General features: G+C 47.6%; 1 long non-coding RNA gene across 2 annotated transcripts; it reads right to left on the bottom strand.

The window, feature by feature from the left end:
• Positions 1–745: 745 nt before the first annotated feature.
• On the bottom strand, positions 746–10,329 carry LOC129622620 (uncharacterized). Of its 2 annotated transcripts, XR_008700083.1 has the most exons (5): positions 6,037–6,051; positions 5,418–5,453; positions 2,182–2,274; positions 1,094–1,177; positions 746–1,006 (listed from the first exon to the last, which is right to left on the bottom strand). It is a non-coding gene; the product is annotated as an uncharacterized LOC129622620 (long non-coding RNA). The 2 variants fall into 2 exon arrangements; XR_008700082.1 differs by lacking the exons at positions 5,418–5,453; positions 6,037–6,051 and adding an exon at positions 10,184–10,329.
• Positions 10,330–11,215: the final 886 nt, after the last annotated feature.

Below are 11,215 nucleotides of genomic sequence, written 5' to 3'. Positions count from 1 at the left end.
CAACTCTCACATCCATACATGAGTACTAGAAAAACCATAGCCTTGACTAGATGGACCTTTGTTGGCAAAGTAATGTCTCTGCTTTTGAATATGCTATCTAGGTTGGTCATAGCTTTTCTTCCAAGAAGCAAGCATCTTTTCATTTCATGGCTGCAGTTACCATCTGCAGTGATTTTGGAGCCCCCGAAAATAAAGTCTGCCACTGTTTCCACTGTTTCTCCATCTATTTGCCATGAAATGATGGGACCAGATCCATGATCTTCATTTTCTGAATGTTGAGCTTTAAGCCAACTTTTTAACTCTCCTCTTTCACTTTCTTCAAGAGGCTCTTTAGTTCTTCTTCACTTTCTGCCATAAGGGTGTCTTCATCTGCGTATATAAGGTTATTGATATTTCTCCTGGCAATCTTGATTCCAGCTTGTGCTTCATCCAGCCCAGCATTTCTGATGATGTATTCTGCATATAAATTAAATAAGCAGGGTGACAATATATAGCCTTGACGTACTCCTTTCCTGATTTGGAACCAGTCTGTTGTTCCTTGTCCAGTTCTAACTGTTGCTTCCTGACCTGCATACAGATTTCTCAAGAGGCAGGTCAAGAGTACTGGAGTGGTTGCCATTTCCTTCTCCAGGGGATCTTCCTGACCCAGGGATCAAACCCAGGTCTCCTGCATTGGCACGAGGATTTACAGTCTCAGCCACCAGAGAAGCCCCTAGATAGGCTGAGAATTTCTCAAATCATTGAGTTACTACAACAAACAATCATTTATTGGCTTAAAACAACACATTCCGAAGGCCAGAAGCCCCAAATCAGAGGTTCACTGTGCTGACTCTAAGGTGTGGGCAGCCACACGCCCTCGGGAGTCTCCAGGGGACTGGTCCTTGCCTCTCCAGCACTCATGCATGGGTGGCCTCACTACTCCAGTATCTGCTTGTCTTCTCATCGCCTTCTCCTTTGTGCATAATCTCCCTCTGTTTGTTTTTTTTTTTAACAAAACATTTTATTGCTAAAAAAAAAAAGAATAAATTATCTAAGTCTTCAGTGAGTCATAATGTTTTTGCTGTTGAAGGATTTGAAATATTTCAAAAATTACCAAAACCTGACGGAGACATGACGTAAGCAAATGCTGTTGGAAAAACGCCTACAGGCTCGCTTGATGTAGGGTTGCCAGAAGCCTCTGTAAAAAAATAAAGATAAATGCACTATGCCTGTTATTACTTTTTAAGCGAGGCCTTCCCTCCGGCAACCTATTTAAATTGCAACCACACTTGTTCCCCACCCAGCAAGCACTCTATCCCCTTTTTCTTTGTCGCCCTTTTATTGTTTATCATCTGTATCTGTCCGGAAGAAGGTAAACTCCAGGAGGGCGGGGATTTTTGGCTATTTGGTTTTTCACTGCTCTATCCAGAGCCCTGTTAACAGTGCCTAAATGTAATGTTGGCACTCAAAAATGGCTGTTGTCCCCGGTGGTCCAGTGGCTAAGACTCTGTGTTCCCAGTGTAGCGGGGCCCGGTTCTATCCCTGGTCATGGAACTAGATCCCACATGCCGCAACTAAGAGTTCAAATGCCAGAACTGTTAATAAGAGATCCCTCATGCTGTAATGAAGGTTGAAGATCTCACGTACCATAACTAAAGGCCTGGTGCAGCCAAATAAATAATTTTATTTATTTTTAGGTTGCACTGGGTCTTCACTGCTGCATGAAGGGGCCAATCTCTGGTTGTGGTGCCCATGCGTAGCTGCCCTGAGGCATGTGGAATCTTCCCAGACCAGGGATGGAACCGGTGTCCCCTGCATTGACAGGTGAATTCTTAACCACCCAGGAAGTCCAATAAATACATTTTTTAAATGGCCGTTGAATGAATGGAGATGTGTATACCTAGGACCCTCTGGATGCTGCAGCCCTTAACATGGTACTGCCTCCGAGTCATATTCTATATTTTAAAACCCTTGAACCTGCAACAGATATTGCAGTCACCGTCTATTGTTTGTTTGTTCAGTCACCAAGTCGTGTCCGACTCTTCAAGACCCCATGGACCGAAGCAGTCCAGGCTTCCATGTCCCTCCCCACCTCCTGGAGTTTGCCCAAGCTCGTGTCCTGTCTATAGGAGGACCTTTGGGAGATGTTAGTCCTGTGCTACCTGGGCATGACATCCTGTAATATAACCATCCTTTACTTACCTTAAAAACAGTTACGGGACTTCCCTGGTGGTCCACTGGTCAGGACTCTGTGTTTCCACTGCAGGGGCACAGGGTCAATTCACAGTCTGGGAACTAAGATCCACATGCCACGTGGCGCAGCCAAAAAAAAACAAAATAAAACACTGTTCTCATTCACTAAAGGGATCAAATCAGAATGTATCTCTTGAGTGGAAGCCGGGACTGCTCACACAGTTGCCAAATAAAATATGAGATGCACTGAATGCCTAATTAAATTTTGATTCCGGATAAACAACAAGTAATTTCTTAGTATAAGTACAACCCATGCAGTTATTAAGTGGGTGTCTTGTGTTTTTATTTGCTAAACATGGCAATGCTATACTGGCGACCGTCTTGTCCGAAAAGTTCTAGATTGGCTTCTCATGGCCTTTCTACAAGTTATTATCCTCGGGGAAGGTGATGGCAGCCCACTCCAGTGCTCCTGCCTGGAAAATCCCACGGACGGAGGAGCCTGGTGGGCTGCAGTCCATGGGGTTGCGAAGAGTCGGGCACAACTGAGCGCCTTCACTTTCACTTTTCACTTTCATGAGTTGGAGAAGGAAATGGCAACCCACTCCATTGTTCTTGCCTGGAAAATCCCACGGACGGAGGAGCCTGGTGGGCTGCCGTCTATGGGGTCGGACAGAGTCGGACATGACTGAAGTGACTTAGCAGCAGCAGAAATGGAGGCAGGGAAAGAGGAGGAGGAGACGGCCAAAAGAAATTAGCGAGAATGCGACTCATTCTCATGGCCTCTGCTCATCTTATGAGAACACTCATGATGACATTTGGGCTTCCCTCATAGCTCAGTTGGTAAAGAATCTCCCTGCAGTGCAGGAGAGCTGGGTTTGATTCCTGGGTCAGGAAGATCCCCTGGAGAAGGAAATGGCAACCCACTCCAGTGTTCTTGCCTGGGAAATCCCATGGACAGAGCAGCCTGGCAGGCTACAGTCCATGGGGTCACAAGAGTTGGACACGACTTACCAACTAAACCACCACCACCACCACCACCATGATGACATTTAGGGCCACCTGGATAATTTGAAAAACTTTCATATCAAATCCCATTTAATTAAAAATTTTGAATTGCAATATTCACTTTATTGAGGTGGTCTGGGAAGACCCCAATTTATTTAAAAAGCAAAGAAGTAAGGAAAGATGGAAAGAAGGAAGAGGCTGATCACCAGGTTAGGACACCTGTCTTCTACTATTCAAATATTGGTGAATTGTGAAAATAATTTTATTCTTTTAGAAATCTGAAAATAGAATGCAATTGATCATATTATGAATCAGGAATTAGGATATTGTCAATCTGCATGAAAGCAAACAAACAAACAAACAAATAAAACTGGGCCATACCAAGCAAAAAAACAGCTTGTTTTGTTTGTTTTTGAAGAGAGTAACACATTTTATTTATAAACTGTAACAATCAGACATTGCTGCTACTGCTAAGTCGCTTCAGTTGTGTCCAACTCTGTGCAACCTCATAGAGGCAGCCCACCAGGCTCCCCCGTCCCTGGGATTCTCCAGGCAAGAACACTGGAGTGGGGTGCCATTTCCTTCTCCAATGCATGAAAGTGAAAAGTGAAAGTGAAGTCGTTCAGTCATGTCCAACTGTTAGCGACCCCATGGACTGCAGCCTACCAGGCTCCTCCGTCCATGGGATTTTCCAGGCAAGAATACTGGAGTGGGTTGCCATTGCCTTCTCCTACTAGATAAAAAATTTTTAAGTAGTAATAAAGAAAAAAATATTTAACTTAGTCACATCTGCAAAGCCTTTTTTCCAAATAAAGTTACATTTACATTTGCAGGAATTTAGACATAAATACCTTTGCGGGCGGCAGTGGGGGAGAGGGGGGGTGGTAGTTTTCAGCCTATCAGAGTCCCATGATCCATATAGATCTCTTTTCCCCACAACCCAGTCCTCATCTGTCCTGAGCCATCCACACCCCAGACTTGCTCACAAAGAGACTTGGGTTCATCTCAGGCCCTGGCAGCCTAGTCTGTGTAGCTGCAGCTGGACTGCTGAGGAGCTCCAGGACTCAGCTCTGTCCAGGCAGGGTTCCTGGATGCCCTGGCAGGTGCTGTGGACCTGTGGCTGGAGCTTGGAAGCCCTGTCCTTCTGCCACTGTCTGCGCCTCCTTCTGCCTCCCGATGTTCCCTTTCCTGCATGGCTGAGAGTTCTCACAGGCCCCTGGGGCACACCAAGTGTTTCCTCCCAGTGTGTGCTGCATTAGGAGAGGTAGGATAGGCTCCTCTGCAGACGACCTTAAAGTCCCCCCTTTCCCGATCAGACCCCTCCCATTTTTATCTATGAATTATCCCTCCCAGGGGCAGGGAGGGGAAGGGGCTGTTTCCACCAGCTCCTGCCCAGTGAGGGCTATTTTGGAGAATCACTGGAGAAGGTGCAGGGCCGATTTCTGATCTTGGAGCTTGTGGACTGGAGTTGGGCTACTGCCATGAAAAGTCAAAAGGCAAGGATGGACAGGATCAGACACTGCTGGAGAGCAGAGAAGGGGAGGCTATTAAGGGCAGGCAGGGAGGGGTGCCTGGTTCTCCTGTGGCCCGAGTGGACGTTGGGGTGTGCACCTTGGGGGAGGGTCCATTTGAAAAGCAAACCTGGTGAACGGCAATCTGTACACAGTGAAGGGCCCTCACTGCCAGACAACCAGATCTAGTGTGAAATAGACTCTTAATGCCCTGCTGGGCTCACAAAAATCAAGGAACATTCATGGCCTTAAGGATGTGTTTTAGAATAATTAGAAAGGCCCCAACATCATGAGCAAATTGTCCAGAATAAAAATGTATGAAAGAAACCACATAATAAATCCAAAGAAAACAGAAGGAAGGAGAAAGTAAAGTTAAGAGAAGAAGTTAATAAAATATAAAGATACAATAGGAATATCAAAGCTAAAAAGTTGATTCTTGGAAAAGACTAATAACGGACTTCCTGGTTAAGACTGCTCTACTACTGCAGGAGGTGTGGGTTTGATCCCTGGCTGGGGGGGTAAGATTCCACATGCCTCACGGCATGGCCAAAAAACAGGAAAAAGACTAATAACAGAAATTTAGAAAAATTTCTCAAGACAGAAAGATATAAGGCACAGATAAACAGAAATAAAAGAAGGATATAACTATAGATTCTATACAAATTATAAAAGAACAGGCAAATGCTACAGATAATGAAATGGGAAATTTCCCACTAAATTGTAACTTACCAAAATGGATTCAAGAAGAAGAAAATCTGAGTTGCCCTATAGCCATCACAGAAATCAAATCAATCATTAACAGATCTTCCCACAAATATCAGACAAGCAATATAAACTATGCATGTTCAAAGTGCACAATTTGACAAGTTTTTAAAAATAAAATTTTAAAATAGTTTGATTTACAGAAAAATTGTAAAGAGTTCTCATATATCCTGCACCTAGTTTTCCATATTATTAACCTCTTATATTGATATGATACATTTGTTACAGTTAACAAACCACCAATTATACATTATTAACTGAAGTCCATGCTTTATTCAGACTTCCCTTGGTTTGTCCATAATGCCTTTTTTCCTATTTCATGATCCCATAGTACATTTAGTTGTTATGACGCCTTAGGTTTCTTTCTGCTCTGACACTCTCTCAGATTTCCCTTGGTCTTGATGACCTTGATAGGTTGGAGGAGAACTGCTCAGGTAGTGTTGAATGTCCCTCCACTGGGATTTCTCATGTGTTATCCTCATGGTTAGATCGAGTTTAGGGAGGAAGAGCAGAGAGGTCAAGTGCCATTTTTGAATCACATTCTATCAAGGGTACATACTATCAACATGATCACCTTGATGCTGACCTTGGTCACCTGGCTGGGGGTGAGTGTCGGGCTTCTTTTCTGCAGCTGCCCTTCATGCTCCTTCCCACGCCGTCCTCATGGGAAGGAGTCAACCCGCACAGCCCGCACCTAAGGAGGGCGGAGTTTTTCTCCACCTTCTTGAGGGCAGGATGTCTACACAAATTATTTGGAATTCTGCACAAGGGATTTTTCTCTTCTCCTCTATTTATTAATTCAATCATTTATTTATATCAGAATGGATTCATGGATATTTATTTTGTATTTTGGGTTATAATCCAATACTACTTAATTTTGTTTATCAAATTGTTCAAACTTTGGCCATTGGGAGCTCTGAAGTCCTCCTGCCATACCCCATTCATTGTGGTTTTTGAGCAGTTTGTTAAGTTATGATATATATATATATATAAATACCCCATAGAACCACTGCGGAGGGCATGGCAACCCTCTCCAGTATTCTTGCCTAGAGAATCCCATAGACAGAGGAGCCTGGTGGGCTACAGTCCATGGGGTCACAAAGAGTCGGACACGACTGAAGCAACTGAGCGTGCATGGAACCACCACCAGAATCAACAGTGAACGTATTCGTCACCCCCCAAAGATTCCTCATGCTCTTTCCCTCCCGCCCTTCATCACACACTCCATACCCCACCCCCAGGCAGCCCTCAATATGTTTTCTGTCACCAGAGATTAGCTGGCATTTTCTAGTTGTATATAAAAGTGGAATCAAACAGCATATATACCCTATTGCCTGGCCTCTTTCATTCAGCATAATTATTTTGAAATTCATCTCTTTCCTAGGTTTTGGGTGAGATGAAGGGGCAGTGGGACACATGGGTAGAACCCACTGGGGTGGCAGAGAAGGGTAACTGGCAGGGTCAGAGGAGGTGGCAGAACAGAGGCTTGGCAGTCATGGAGGGTGAAGAGGTTGGCAGGACTCTTGCATTTTCCCTTGATGATAGAGGCAGGAACAGAAGAGGAAAAAATGGTTAGGTGGGAGAGATAGCCCGTTGGGTGCTTGTGCCAGGATGAAGGTGGGGTTCCTGGGGGACATCCTGGCTGTCCCAGAAGCAGGGACAGGATAGGACTGCCCTGAAACCCCAGGCTGGGCATTCACAACACAGATGGTAACAGAAACCAGGGGAGCAAAGAAGTGGCCGAGTCCATATGCCTGGGACCTAGAGAAGCCAGCACAGAACCCTGAAGAACCAAACTCTTGGGGGAGGGTGCTGCAGAAGAGAGGGTGAAGAAAAACAAAAAGGGGTGGGGTCTCAGACCCACAGAGGGGCATGTGTCCGTCCAGAAGACTGGTCACTAGGGCCAGATACCAATGTGCCGGGAGCCACCACGGGAGATCCCACCCATGACAAGGTCATGTGGAAGAGATCTGATGAGCAAGGCTGATCAGAACTCAAGGGACCCCCTGAATCTGCTTGAGTATCTACCCCAAAACCAAAATCTGTCTGTCTTACTATTTTGTGCCTTTCACCAACTCTTCTGACATTAACAGGGGGCAATCCCCGACCACCTTTCTCTGGAAAAAGTCAACTTAGGGGTTTAGTTAATAAGTCTCCTGGACATGAAAGGAATATTTCTATTTTAACCCCTCTGTTGGCATTCTAGCTTGCCTGACAGGTTTATCCATACTCTTGCAATTAACACACAAGATTGTTCACAACTCCCCAAACTTGAAAGGCATGGTAAGCCAAAACATTCTAAAAGTCCTAATGAGCATAGAGTCCTTTAAGGGATGAAAAATTATTAGAATAGATAGTACTGGTAAAGGGCTTCATTATTGGGCCAATGCTTGCTGCCAAGTTCCCATATCCCTTTTCCATTGTGCACCTGGGAGTGCATTAGTTAACATAGTTGGAATATAAGAAAAACAAGCAGTAGCCTTGGAATTAACCACATCAGACCTTTGAGCTAATTGGTTCTTTCTTTGTTGTGACCCACTGCACCTTTGCTCCGTGAGAATGTAACTCTGTTTAGTACTTTCTGAGGCTGGGAGAAATAAAGAAAAAACACTTCAAAGGAAAATAAGTTTTCTGGCTGAGCAGCCCTTATCAAAAAAGGGTCATAAAATGTTCACAGGCCTCCAAGGCCAGAAGATAATGTACACAACATTGTTTATGGGAAAGGTACGCAGAAAAAATCCTGGTTTCGATAAAGACAAAACAGATGTAATGTTTGGGCTGACTCTGTATGACTTTGCATCTTTCATTTCCCTCTATGTACAAGTCAAGGTATAAAAGTTCCTTTTGAAAATAAAATTATGGGCCTCGCTCACTGAAGCTTGGTCTCCCCGTGTCGTTCTTTTTTTCCTTTTCTCTCTTTTTCTCTCTCTGTTCTTCTTTCAGGATGACTCCTTGGAACACAGTAGCTTTATTGGCTTTCTGTGTTAATCAAGGAAGATCAAGCCTCTGATCTCTCCGCTTTGCTATCCTTATCGCCTAAGCCATCATCCTGAGGGTACCCCTGATTCCTGCTGGGGCAGGACCCTGGCACCAATGGGAGGTCATGAAGGCTGGATCCTGGAATGGGGCTCCTGGACTGGCAGGATCTGGGCTCTGCCTGAACAGAGGCTCTGTCTTCTCTGCATGAGAGGCCTGGGTCTTGGCTACCTGTCCCCAGATGTTCCACAGCAACAAGGAAGAGTATGGCCATCCCCGGGACTTGCTCAGACTTGGGCTTAAGGATCCATCCAAATAAGTGACAGAGAGGAAGCTTTTGGCTGGAATGAGGTAAGGAAGAGGCAGTGTAGGGACCCAGGGCAGACAGCACTGGAAGACGGGCCATGAGATGTGGGTCTGCCCTTACGTCCTGCCCAATCTTGGCCAGGAGAACAAAAGGCGAATTTGCCAAGTATTTTGGTGGAGGACTGGGTTACTGGGTTTCCTTCTTATATTTGGCAAAGGTGGAACAAACTGCCAGGTGGGCAAAAAATGCTGCTACTGCTAAGTCACTTCAGTCGTGTCCGACTCTGTGCGACCCCATAGATGGCAGCCCACCAGGCTCCCCTGTTCCTGGGATTCTCCAGGCAAGAACACTGGAGTGGGGTGCCATTTCCTTCTCCAATGCATGAAAGTGAAAAGTGAAAGGGAAGTCGCTCAGTGGTGTCTGACTCTTCGCGACCCCATGGACTGCAGCCTACCAGGCTCCTCTGTCCATGGGATTTTCCAGGCAGAGTACTGGAGTGGGTTGCCATTGCCAGGGGTCTCTAAAACACTGGCCTCTCAAGCTTCCAGACTCTTCCCATTCATTTCCCCATCTCAATGCAGGAGACACTAACCATTATCCTTATTTTACAGATGGGGGAACCGAGACTCCAGAAGGTGAGAAGGGAGCTGATAGTTCTCTCTCCTGACCCTCCCTCCTTCCTTTCCCCTGCAGTGCTGTGCAGGCAACAGGATGTTTTGTAAGCAAGTCACATTTGCCAGGGCTCCAGACCACTACCAGCAAAGGTGGCTAGGAATGCTGACGCCCACCCAGATAGACGCTCTGGCCGAGCAAAGAGGGTCCACGCCCAGCCCCGTCCCCTCAGGAGCCTCCGTCTCCACCGGGGCTGAAAAAAATGGCTGAAGCAAATCCCAATCCCAAAGGGCGAGTGACCCTGTAGCGGCCTCAGTATCCCCAGCGGTAAAACGGGGCCGGTTCTCCCATGCTGCGGTTTCCAGGGACCTACTCGCAGGTGCTCGCCCCAGAAACTCCAAAAGGGCGGAGGCAGCCCCAGACCCACCCTGGGGCGGGGGATGGGAGGGCTCTGGGGTTCTTTCCCAGCCTCGATTCCCCTTCCCAGGAGGGCATCCCCGAAAAAGCAAAAGTCGCTTCAGCAGCACCCAACCCCCCGCATCGAGTCACCGGCTTCCCTGAAGCCGTCGTCCTCGCCTTGCGCGCCCGCCTCCACCGGCGTGCCCAGGTCCCGACACTGTAGACACGGACGCCACAAGGGCCCCGCGAAGATGGGACACGGCGACTGTCGCACAGAAAGGCCGGCACGGGGCAGAAGGTGGGGGCTGTGGACCGAACGCTGGACCAGAGGGGCGGGACGCCGTAGAGGGGCCCCCGGCCTCACCCCCACACGCTGGCAGACTCTGCCCCGGGTCGCCACCCCACTCAGAGCCGCGTCCCTGTCCCTCCAGCGCTTTACCCAGTTAGCCGAGCTCTCTGCGCAGGCCGGGTCTTCAACTCCGCCTTGCCCCGCCCACAAGCAGTTCAAGCCCCGCCCCTCATCGAGTCCCGCCCCTTTCCCGGTCCCCGGGAGGGGCCAGCCCTGGGCTGCCTGCTGAGAATTCTACCTGGTGGAGGCTCCAGCCCTCAGCTTGGGTGAAAGAGCCCGACAGAGGGGCGGGACAGCTTGGAACCCCCCATTCCGCCCCATCTTGCCCCTGGGGACCTGGGCAAATCGGCGACTCAGCACCTCCGGCTGGGCGAAATCCGAGACACTGGGTTTCTAAGGCCCCACTTGTGTATGGAAATTTTTATGGTTCGGATCACAGAAGAAACAGTGCATCGGCGCGGGAGGGCAGAAAAAAAATCCTAGAGGCGGGGGAGGAGGTGGTGCGGAAATCCCGAGTCAAGGGAGTTCACCTACTACTTGTCGGGCTGGGCAGTTTCTGCCGCTCTCAGGGACCGGATGCCATGACGCTTTCCCTGATACTGTGAAGGGTTCAGTCTCTTTCGATTGGGTGCCTGTTATGGGTGACACTAAGGGCCACATATTAAAAAGCAGAGACATTACTTTGCCAACAAAAGTCCGTCTAGTCAAAGCTATGGTTTTCCCAGTAGTCACGTATGGATGTAACAGTTGGACTATAAAGGAAGCTAACCGCCGAAGAATTGATGCTTTTGAACTGTGGTATTGGAGAAGACTCTTGAGAGTCCCTTGAACTGCAAGGAGATCCAGCCAGTCCATCCTAAAGGAAATCAGTCCTGAATATTCATTGGAAGGACTGATGCTGAAGCTGAAGCTCCAATACTTTGGTCCCCTGATGCGAAGAGCTGACTCATTTGAAAAGACCCTGATGCTGGGAAAGATTGAAGGTGGGAGGAGAAGGGGACGACAGAGGATGAGACGGTTGGATGGCATCACCGACTCAATGGAGATGAGTTTGAGTAAACTCCGGGAGTTGGCGATGGACAGGGAGGCCTGGCGTGCTGCAGTCCATGGGGTTGCAGAGTC

The sequence above is a fragment of the Bubalus kerabau genome, chromosome 11 (assembly GCF_029407905.1).
Source record: "Bubalus kerabau isolate K-KA32 ecotype Philippines breed swamp buffalo chromosome 11, PCC_UOA_SB_1v2, whole genome shotgun sequence".
NCBI lineage: Eukaryota > Metazoa > Chordata > Mammalia > Artiodactyla > Bovidae > Bubalus > Bubalus kerabau.
This window is presented reverse-complemented; position numbering and strand designations above follow the sequence as displayed.